The sequence below is a fragment of the Anthonomus grandis genome, chromosome 5 (assembly GCF_022605725.1).
Source record: "Anthonomus grandis grandis chromosome 5, icAntGran1.3, whole genome shotgun sequence".
Classification (NCBI taxonomy): domain Eukaryota; kingdom Metazoa; phylum Arthropoda; class Insecta; order Coleoptera; family Curculionidae; genus Anthonomus; species Anthonomus grandis.
In genome coordinates this window covers 18,939,902-18,952,515 of record NC_065550.1, presented here as the reverse complement: position 1 = coordinate 18,952,515, position 12,614 = coordinate 18,939,902, and the positions used below count along the sequence as shown (strand labels likewise).

Here is a 12,614-nt window from a genome sequence, read left to right as displayed (position 1 = left end):
TCATAATTATAAAATTAAAAGTGGCAGCTTCGTCTGACATTAAAAAACTTAATGAAAATAGTGGGATGTTCCTGAATATTAAATTAATTTTAGGTACATTCATTATTTTACATAAGTTTTTATTTAATATTGCCCCAAATAGAACACTTTACATAGATTTCTATAGTCAAGTGGCAAAGATATCATATTTAAATCACATTTTTAAGAGATTTTTTGAAATTTGGTAGATGCGGTGAAATACTGATAATAAATATGAAGGAAAATATTAATGAAGCTTAATTATTATCATTATACAATATGTATCTTTTATGTATTTATTATTATTATTATTATTATTATTATTATTATTATTATTATTATTATTATGTATTTTTTCAGTTTTGAAAAAAATATCTGTGCTTGTTTTGAAAAGTTCATTATTATTTTTCTATAAAGTGTCAGGAAGCGATAGTGACTTGCTTATCAATATCTTCCCTACCAACAAAATAAGTTAAAGATCGCTCTGTCAATAATCTATTTTGCGGTTTCTTTTAACTGCTGAAAGGCGCCGACATATAAAATAAACCGCAAAATAGATTATCGTTGACGGCAACTATAGAGCACAACTTAAGAGGTCATATGAAGGTCAAGCAACCAATGCACTAAGTGAAATAAAGTTAGATATTGAATGCTTATACAGGTTGTTCATTTGAAAACTTACCACCACGGATTTATCGAAAACCACTGTTTAAAAAAAAAACGCCGAAATACGTCAAAAGGTTTGTCAAGGACAACTTTCTAACCTAAAATTACTTCACCCCCTTTCACCCTCTGCCCCCAAGGGTCATCCCCTTAAAAATTTTAAATGGCAAGGGGTATCGAGTAATAGCTTGTTTAAAAGGTCTTTCGAAGTCTTTTATTTTGACGTTTGATTTTTTTAAATCGGTCGATTCGTTTTCGAGAAAATTAGAAAAATCTTTGTTTATCCTAATTTGTTCAGATAGAAAACAAAAACATGAAAATATCAGTTTTTATTGCAATAAGTGTTCAAAATGTTGCCCGTTTTTGGCCAAGCAAGGGTTTCCATCATCATCGATTTGGTTTTCAATGGATTCAGTGATAAGCAGATTGATGGTATTTTCCAGCATATCTAAATAAATGTCTCCATTTAAATTTCCGTTAATAAATAATGGCCCAATCACTTTATTTCCTAAAATGCCTGCCCATACATTAATTTTTTGAGGGTACTGGGTATGCCCTTCTACAAATGCATGAGGATTTTCATTGCTCCAATATCTACAGTTATGCTTATTAACAAATCCATTTAGATAAAATGTGCATTCATCGCTGAAGCAGATATTCTTTGCATGGATAGTATTATCATTAATCGCTTCAGTCATTTTTTCACAAAACTCAACTCGCCGTTGATCGAAATTGTCTTCAGTTAACTCTTGCAATATTTTTATTTTAAATTGATGAAATTTATTAAGTTTGGTAACTGTGTGAACAGAGCCTAATGAAATACCAGTGGCAGCAACAATTTTGCGTAATGAAGTATTAGGATTTATTCCAAAATGACCCAAAACTTCAACTTGAGCGGCTTCATCCAAAATTCGCCGATGATCACGTTATTTATTTGCAACAGATCCAGTTTTAGTAAACTTAGTAACAAGGTCCAAAACATACCTATGCGAAGCTATCTTCTCCGGATGTCTGGCGTTAAACGTAACGGCAGTTACGTTTAACGCCTTTGATTTTGGGCACCATAAATTAGAATAATTTCCACTCTTTCGGCTAGTGAGTAAACCATTTTGGAAGTAAAATCTTCAATTCAACAAATAAATTTTTACTATTCCAAGACTGTTACAAATGTAACGGCAAAATAAATTCTTTATTTTCCTTAGCAACTATAAATAACTAAGCAGGTATTACAATAAATACGATTCGCCCAGGATATCTGTGTTGATGAAAAGAATGCGGAAAAAAATTTAGGTTGTTATTTAGTTTTTTCCACGTCTAATCTTCGGAATTGCTGTTTATGTTGGTAGTTTCTGTTTTAAATTATAAACGAATTGTAGATTTGGCAAACCCTAACGAGCAACATTTTGAACACTTATTGAAATAAAAACTGATATTTTCATGTTTTTGTTTTCTATCTGAACAAATTAAGATAAACAAAGATTTTTCTAATTTTCTCGAAAACGAACCGACCAATTTAAAAAAATCAAACGTCAAAATAAACGACTTCGAAAGACCTTTTAAACAAGCTATTATTCGATACCCCTTGCCATTTAAAATTTTTAAGGGGATGACCCTGGAGGGCAGAGGGTGAAAGGGGGTGAAGTAATTTTAGGTTACAAAGTTATCCCCCTTGACAAACCTTTTGACGTATTTCGGCGGTTTTTTTTTTTAACAGGGATTTTCGATAAATCCGTAAGTTTTCAAATGAACACCCTGTATAGTCTTTCTTTAAATAGTAATAAAATAAACTCTAAGTCAGAGGTCTCAAATGTATTAAATTAAAGTCATAGGATTACACGTGTTTCGTCCATACTAGGCAGATGCACTAGTGTATTCACTAATAAAAAGAACGAAAAAAGAAGTAGAGAACAGCAAAACATGATACAATTAAATAAATTTATACAATAATTAAATTTAAAAAAAACTTGCTTTTCTGCCTCTGTACTGAGTTAACGTGCCGACCTTGTTAAGTCCGAAGAGTCATAAATGACTTATAACCTTATTTAAACGAAATGAGGACATTTTAAGAGCCATTTGTCTTATATGAACAAGAATTACTAATTGTCTAGTCAATTTTAATCCAATCTCACGTTTGAATTTGAGAAAATTGTGGTGAAGTGAGTGTAAATTTAGCTCCTGGTGTTTCTTTAGTATCTATTGTTCAAGTTTTTGCGACTGTTTACTAGAATATTCGATCATTGACTTGTCTTAATATCCCGTTTTCTATTTATCTTTTTCATTTGCCATATTAGGACTGTGACCTTGCTCCACGAGAAGTGCAAGATTTTTTTAAATTTTCTATCAGGCTTCTTCTTTTATCGTGGTTACATATTGTTTGATGAGGAGGTATATGATATTGATGATACATTTTAATTTCCAATATTAAAAAAGTAGTCCATCTTGCAGTGGAGTAGTAACTGTTAATAAAAAATTTTCCACTTGTTTATTATTATTTAAATAAATATCTTACCAGTATGTCATCCTCAAAAAAACCTTTGGGTATACATATATAATAATTTTAAATATTTATATTATTAAACTTTTAACAACGGATTTAACAGTTATAAAAACCTACATATTTAACAGGAAACATGTTAAAACGACAATGTTTTTAAGATTTTAATAGTTTGCAGCATGTAACGCAGCAGAACTTCTTTATTTGGACAATAAAGAAATAATATTCTGGAGTATGTTTGGAAATATTTTTCCTATTTCCATTTTAGTAGGTTGTCTCTCTGCCTGTTAAATACGTATTAATGTCATTCTGATCAGAACGGTTGTTCTCATATGCTGAGTCTGTAATGCAATCATAGTTTTCATCTTGAAGAAAATGGGCCAAAACTGACCATCAGTACTTTACAAATAAACTAATAAATATATTATACGTGCATAGCTACCAAAGAATTGACAATAGCCACAAATTAGCATTGTGCAATAATGACCATAGTTATTTTAATATTTTGCGTTCAAATGGATTGGGATGTTGAATTACTTACAATAAGTATGCAAGCCTTTATGAGTTTTTATGTAGGTCATATTGTTATTATGTATTAGGAATATCATATACCGGATGACACAGGAAAAAGGGAACACTTAATAACTATTTTACTATTCAAGATAAACACATGAAATTTGGTATATCGATAGAATTATTATAAGAGCATCTTTTGACATATTCAGTTATTTTCCGTCACTTCCAGTTTAACCGGAAGTGACACTAACTTTCTTATTTTAAATGGGACAAAATTATATTATGAGAATAATGATACTGCATTTGTAACTTTTTGTTTTATAGTCATAGAAAAAATCTTTTTTTTTTTTTTAATTTTAAAATAGGGTGCTATAAATGCGTTAAAAGTTAAAATTTTTAATCAAGTAATTACGGAAAAATAGTTTTCGTTACATTTTATGATTTAAATCTTTTACACGTCTATTTAAAATGTCCAAACCATTAATTTTGGCATTTACTTTATTTTTTTAAATAGCACATTATTGGGAACCACCAGTTTTAAAACGCTTTTGCTTTTTGTCAATAATTTGATATAATTATTTTTTAAATCGGTTGATAAATAAGCCCATAGGGAGGAAAAATTAAGTCATATAAATAAATGCGTTTAATTAATAGAAATAGCATAGAAGGCTTTGATTTCTTGACTAGGAGGCTGCGTTTTGACACATTCTTGAGTTATTTTTCAATTGACATAATACATGGCATCTTGTCAAGTTCAATTATTATTTGTTATTCAAACAAATTGACCGTAGTTTTTGAAAGAATTTCAATGTTTACTAATATTTGAAATGTTTGCTGACTGCATTTCTTAAAAACTGATTTAAGTCATCAAACACAATGTAAATTATCATTTTTCCGCGATTACTTGATTAAATATTAAAATTTCAATGCGTTTATGACACCTTATTCAAAAATGTAAAAAAATGATTTTTTCTAAGACCATAAAACAAAAAGTGGCAAATGCGATATCAATATAATTTCCTATCAAAATACGTAATAATATACCAATTGTCCCGTTTAAAATAAAAGAGTTAGTATCACTTCCTGTTAAAGCGAAAGTAACAAAACATAATAGAATATATCAAAAGATGCTCTATTTATCTTTAAAAGTAACAGTTATTTAGTGTTTCCTTTTTTCTGTGTCACCCGATATATAAAAAGTACGACCTGTATTTTAAATGAATGAAACTGACTTTATATAAACGTTTAAAATTATATTTCTGAAGACGATAACTGCAAGTTATCATTATAGTCGCTTTAGCTTCAGTTGTGAACTCTTATATCGTGAACGTTTAAGAACTATTTCTTCTACTCTAACAGTTTGGGCGTTCCTTAAATTATCTATTAAACAGGTTTTACTGTTAGCATCTTGAAAAGAAGATTCAAATTGTGCTTTAATCGTTTGAAGTTTGGAAACTATTATTTTTACGTCATTACTGTATAAACTGTGTAACTATTTTTTTTTTTATAAATCCAAGAATGTCATCAAAACCCATCGAATGATTCAACTAGACGTGCTGACCCGTACCGCTTTTATGTTTATGTCTTTACCGCTTATTATACAACGCAGCATACGTGCTTACAAAGTAAATCGGAAAAATTACCGATTAATCTACGTGCAATTAGGAAGAATACAAAGTGGTAATTTTACGATTGCAACATCTATATTTATTACTACTTGTTTTTATTAATAGAAAGTATTAGATATCAGTTATTTATGTTCAATGATATAAATATTTGCTAAAGCACTTCATTATTTTAAAATAATAAATGCAACCACTTGCAGGGTACTGTATAGTGATTTTGTCTGTTAATAATGAGAATGCTAAACGAACTAGTTTCACGTATATAGATCATATTTCAAGTAGATGAAATTGATTTTAAATAAAGGTTTCAGATTATATTTCTGAAGCCTAATACCACAGATGTAAATAGCTCCGTGCGGAGCTATTTACATCTGTGCTAATACCTTCTTACCCCTTAATAATTTGGTCTTTTTAAAGCTACTTTTGACATATATTTTCTCGACATGCACTAATAGCGAACAAACAAAACGAGTTTTACTACTCGCATCCCGAGAAGAGGATTCAAATTTAATCCTTGCCTTTGCCTAACAGCTTTAATCCTTTCAGGTTGGGAAACTACTGCAGGAACTGTGGAGGTATAGATTTTTTAAAATAAATCAAAGCAAGAAAATATCCGGTGATACTTTCTTGCTGTGAACTGTAAAGTATTGCTAGATATGCCAAACTCCGGTAGCGAATACCAAAAAGGTAGTGATGGTTAAGAAGATCAAATGGTCCATAAACTTATTCGAGCCCTACAAATAAGTCGGTCACTTCTGCCTGATATTACAAAGATCAAAATCTCTTATATTATTTACTCTGAGGACGTTTAAAATGTTGCCAGATAGACTGATGATAATCTGACACAATTTGTTTACCATTCAACCCTAATATAAAATTCGCTTTCAGGTCTTTTCGCAATACTGGATGATGTTGTCGTGCTTCTGTTACAAGAAAGATCTAGTGGTGAAGTATTTTGATGTTTCACATATTTGAAACAAAAGAAAAACAAATCATTTACAAATTCCTTGCATTTTAAATATGAGTATATTGACCTGTAATGCTGTTTCGGTGGCTGTCAATAGAAAAGCATAATATCTGATTTGATATATGCTTGTTTTGTCATTGGCGTTAACTTGGTCGTCATATGAATAGTTAATAACGATATTATATTCCTATTATATATTATATTACCCTGCAGACAGATCAATAGAGGCAGACTACACACTTATACCTTATAAGCCAAGGCAAAAAAGACAAAAATATCCGAAGTATACTATAGCAGTTTCTTTAAGTGTAAAAAGGGTATTTGGCAAGACATTGCCTGAGACTTTTTTGCTTGTAGTTCAAACCGCAACACAAGAGGCGCAAAACGGAGGAGACTCTACGTTATGTAAGTCGAGGTTAAACAGAACAGCATTTAGAGAAATAAAAAAAGATATGAAGAAAAAAATAAGTGTTCTTCCGGTTACTTAAGACGCACAAGCATAGAGGAACAAGAAAAAATCATTGTTTCTATGCTTGATATCCTGCTATTAAGGTATAAATAAGGGAGAGGCTTAGCAGCACTGTTCTGAAATCAATCTAAGGCATTTAATTGTTTTGTATTCTATAATTGAAAATTACCGACGGAACTTAAATCCTATGGATTCCTCAGATACAATCCTGAATTGATTGACATCCGATTTACATGATCCTATCTAGTTAATACGTGAAGTCATGAATTTGAAAGGTTCAATCAGAAGTTTTCATTACTATTCTTAACCTACATCAATGACCTGATAGGTATAAACACTGATAAAAGTCTCACATTATTCGCTGAGCATACATTATGATAGCGTGGTCCAAATGTGGAGACTATTTCTAAAATTTTTCAATTTCATTTCTAAATATTTTCAAATCATAAAAATTGATAAGCAATGACCAAAAAAAAACAAGACAGGTTAATGATTTGCTTCTAATTTTATAATTAAAAGTTCATTGGTTCAGAGACCGAAAATGTATAATAGTAAAAAACATTTTAACACAAATCATAATTTGTTCTTTAACTCATAGAGATTTAGAAATATTTTAAATCTCGACGGCTACTGTCATTTTGTTATTTAAACAACGATTCATTCGTTTTTCCCTAACTTTGTTATCTTTAGGTTTAGAGTATTAGTGTAAATAAAAATATAAATAAATTAATAAATTAAATTAAATAAAATCAAATTATTTTCTACACAAAAAAGTTTATTTATCAATTTACAATCTAACAAATTTTCATTTTGCAAAAATAAATTATTTACATTTTCTCGAAAACGCAATGTTCACTTTTCTTTTTTCACTAACAGAAAAAATTCTACTAGTTTTTAATTCTAATTTAACCTACCCCGTATCTTATATATTAAGAAAAATACTATTAGTACTGACTTAATCGGAGGCACCTTGTATATAGCGGTATATACTACTGGGCATTAACAACGCTTTGCTCACGAGCATACAAAAAATAAATAAAACGAACGTTGTGTATTTCAACATCACAACCAAAATTTAAACATCCTTCTTGAGAAGTGGAATTCCATATCTCAGGTCAAACATAATCATGTTCAGGTGAAATATTATAATAATTTACTGTCTAACACCGTACACGACTTTTGACCTTTTTCTTTTACTATGCTAACACTTTTCAATCTTCGACCATTCACTTTACTTTCTACCACATCCGAGCGAACAGTGAGAGATTCACAATGATGCGTTGAAGGGTCCGAAAAGTTATTTTATAAATAAATTAGCCGTGAATTATCAATGCGCGCTTGCAATTTCGTCAAGTTAAACAATGCAGTTCTATCAATATTGACAACGAATTGCTACGTGATAGATCATCACGTTTTCTATAAGAGAAAGCGTGATCTGCAAAGATGAGTCGAGTCTTTCCTTGTATCGATTAATAATTTGCCGTGATTATTTGGAAGAAAAAAATCATCATGAGATTGATGATATTCAAGAGAAATTCTTTGTTTCAATTTCAAGTGATATACATAGATACCTAAATTATAAAAGGACTTCTCGCGGATTAACTATATCGGCTTTTTTTTTTAATTTGAAACATACAAATACTTATTTCGACGTAAGACAAATCATATATACAATTCAAAGATACATAGAATATGAAATATTATTGTTTAAATATTTATTAACTTTTTTGAGATAACATACTCTTTGATTATGCGGGAAGAATATTTATTATAAAATATCAGTCATAGAAATATGTTCCTATTTGTATATTATAAATTAAGCTAACCTAGGATAGCTGTATAATACTAATAATATCTGTATAATTACTAATAATCTTAGAGTTAAAACGTTTATTAATACCAAAAATTATTGTTTATTGAACTCACTCCGAGATTAAAAATCAATGGCGCATGATAAGACGTAATATTTAGCCTATAGGGTGGAATAACAAATTTATCAGTTTCTTTAAAAATACCTTTTTATAGTACCTATTTGTACAGAGTGGCCAACTAAGAATGAGATACTGTATCTTGGAACGTACTCATCGCAGAGGCTTGCGGTAAAAAAATATTATTACTAAAACGGCCAAGAGAAAAACCTGGAAAATATTTTTAAGTTTCTAACATACGAAAGTAAGCGAAACTATTGACAATTTGAGATTTATTTATGTTTTGATTAAATATTTGTTGTTTTTTGTTTCCGTGGCTTCCTTCCATGGTCTGCTAATAATTGTCAAAAAAAATTAAGTATATGATTCTCGTATAACAATTTCTTTGGCCTAAATTTTAGGTTAGGAATAAGATATCGAGATGCGATTTTCGCGAGCCTGTTTGAACATCATATAGCTATTTTTTCATGAAAAAAATCATACCAATGCATTTAATTTTTTTGAGATTATTTATCATTTCTGTCAGAATGTTCAAAAAAGCCCTCTGGCGGCGACATGTGAAGCTAACAAAACTTCGAATACTAAAATAGTTAAAGTTCAAGAATGGCTCTTTGTGTTAAAGTCGACTAAGCCATTCCTAAGATACAGGGTGAATTTTACGGAAACCTTTGAATAACCCCCTACCACTTTATTTTCAGAGAAAACTGTCGTACAAAAAAGTTTCAGATTGTCTTCTACTTTAAAGATCAAGCATTTTTTTGTTAGGTTAATTTATCGAAATTCACAAAAACTTTTTTAGATTCAAGATCGCAAGTACGCTAGCGGGAATTTTAGAAACTTAAAAATATTTTCCAGGTCCTTGGCCGTTTTAGTAATAGTATTTTTTGCCGCAAGCCTCTGCGATGAGTAAGTTTCGAGATCAGTACCTCGCATTCTTAGTTGGCCATCCTATATATGAATATTATTGTAAAATACGTGTTTGTACTTACACTGCCCACTATTGACCATTTGACATAAATGAAACACTGCAGTATGTGAATTGAATTGACTGTGGGAAGTCAATCAAGGGCCGACAAGCGACAATGGTTAGTTATGCTTTTTCAGCATGACAATGTGCATACACCAAAATAAATGTTCATCCATATGGACTATCCACAAAGTCAGAAATCAATTATTTTTCCCCTAATGCCAAATATATAAAGCTTACGCATCAAAATAATAAAGGTTAACTAGATCAAATGTCTGACTAAAATTAAAAGATAGAACTGCTGTAAAATTTGTGTTGTCTTTCTCCTACAAGCTGTCCAATATACAATAACCAATTCTCTAGCTTGTTAGAAAAAATACCATCGGAAAACGATCTTTATCCATGAATATACCAGCTATTCTCCGACATTTGGGAATTATCTCGTCCGTCGCCTAGACCACATACTTGTGTTATAAGTGTGTAATAAATCAGTTGATCTATTTTTGTGTATGAAGTGTTTTCAATGAAACCTTCATAACGAATAGTAAAAACGCTACAAAGTTATAAGCAGAGAAGATAATAGGTACCTCCTACCATAACTATTCGGCATAGACTTCGACTATATATCAAAAATAGCTCTTAAATCCTTAACCTTTTCAGAGCCATTAGAAATAGCGGATAAGTTTTGAATTGAATCGATAAAGAAATTGTTAAATGCTGTAGTGGAAGAAGGCAAATTAGGTAGTAGTACACCTATTACTACCTTAAAATTATTTAAAACTTTATGTACTAAAGCAGCTAAGAATTTCTTCTTGAAGTAAAACTCATTTAAAGATAAAAATTCTTTTACAACTTACTTAAGTCTGTCTACATGAAATCTATTAATGTTCTTAGGCAATAGGTTAAAATATTTGATTGCCCAGTAATCTGGTCCATTAAATAGCTACTGGAAGTTCTGTAGTATATACGAAGGCATGCAGAAATGCTCTACAATAATATCTGTAGCCCAGACCACTCGAAATGCTAACGGCTTCCTTTAAAATACGAATAGGTTAATTTGGAACATGCTATGCTGTATACTTATTTGATTTACTTAATCCAACAAGTTTAGACTAATTCAAATTCAAATCTTTATTATCCAAAATTGATAAAACACAGTGTATGGAATTCGTCCATGTTCAAAGAAGCTAAAATTTCAAACATTATTATATTATTACTATTCAAGCACTCAAAAAACTATTATTTATTTACACAAATAATGTCTTTAGTCGTTTATTTTTCGTGCAAGAGAGTTTTTACGTTCAAGGAAAGCTTAGATATATTCGTATATATATTTGCTACAATAACTTATAATATAAATCACGTTTAAAAATATATCCAAAATATCAAGGGCTCCTGAAAAGCTTCTAAGTGCCTTCTGAGTGGTGACCGTGACTACGGCAGTTTATTACATAGTTCTAATGTTTAAAAACTCTTAATGATAAAAATTCACGCGATATAAAACCAGTATTTTTTCTCGAACAATGTACATTTTAAATATTGTATATTATTTGGTTTAGGGGCAGATGAAATAAAAACCTGTAGTGTAAAAAGCCGTTATTTTAAATTCTTATGATTACTGTCTAAATTAGCTTTACCATATAAAACCAAATTGTCCGTCCCTTATAGTCCCAAAAGGTTAAATATTGCAATATTACATCAGAATTTATAATATTTAAAAAAGCTTATTATTAATCGTCTCGATGCAACCCGAATAGACTGGTTTTTAGTCTGTTAACCTGCGTAATTATAACGACTTTTTAGGCGACTCGTTTAAAAAATAAAAACAGAAATATCATTTACAAAATTTTATAATGACTTTTTATAAAACCGAATAATCTTTATCTTTTACCTTAAAATACCTAACAGACTAATTTAAAAAAAAAAGATAAAAATTCCAATTTACAGGAAAATTAGATATGTTTTAGAGCTACATAAAAACTTTTCCTAAAGTAATTTTTGATGAGAGTCTTTCATTAGCCCCATATACAGTGTGGTGACTTTAACTGGAATAAATTCAGTTAAAACTAATCAAATTTTATCTCGTAAAATTCCTGAGACCCGTCGATTTTTGTTTATTTTTTTTCACATTTCAAGATAGTTTTTGTATTTTTTCACCTACAGGGGGGGGTCCAAATTAACCCAAACTTTTTTTTTCAAATGGAAAGCCACTTTTTTTAAACTCTCATTGAAAAGAGCCCTTTTTCCTGATTAAATTGCCCTATTTACTTTTGTGATTATCTAAAGGAGAAATACGAAAAAAAAACCATTAAATTATTAAAAGTCTTGAAATATTTTGTGTTGGTAAATTTTTGGCGTGTTTGTTTATTTTATTGGTATCGAGACATTTCCTGACATTGTTGTAGTGTTAAAGTGAATTTCAACCAGTTGTTAAATAAGTTAATTTATATTGAAAAAATGCCTTATTTATCCGAATCCCACAAGATTGAAATCTTAATGATGATTGGTTATGGGGACAGAAGTCGTACTCAGCTAGAGGTTGTCCACTTATTCAGGCAGAAATATCCAGATTTGCCACCTATTAACCAAGGTATGGTTAGTAAAATCGAAAGCAGATTTCGAGAAGTTGGGCACGTGAGGGATGTTTCAAGACAAAGGTCTTCTAAAATCGATGAAAACACCAAATTAAATGTAGTGTTAGCGATGGAAAAAAATCCGGTAACTGCAGCCAGAAGAGTAGCTCGCGAAAACTCTATTCATCATAAATCTGTGCTAAAAATTTTAAAAAGTGCAAACAAAGGACCTTATAAAATGCAACCCGTTCAAGAGTTATTGGAAGACGATCCAGATCGCAGAGTTCAGTTCTGTGAATTAATGATGAACGCCATTGACGAAAATCGCATATCTTCGGAGTGGATCCTTTTTTCTGATGAGGCTACACACTAAATGGCCATGTTAATAAGCAGA

General features: G+C 30.3%; 1 protein-coding gene across 1 annotated transcript in view; it reads right to left on the bottom strand.

The window, feature by feature from the left end:
• Positions 1-12,614, bottom strand: part of LOC126736321 (bumetanide-sensitive sodium-(potassium)-chloride cotransporter) — a 76,252-nt gene that overhangs the window by 26,475 nt on the left and 37,163 nt on the right. The gene's annotated exons all lie outside the window — the stretch shown is intronic.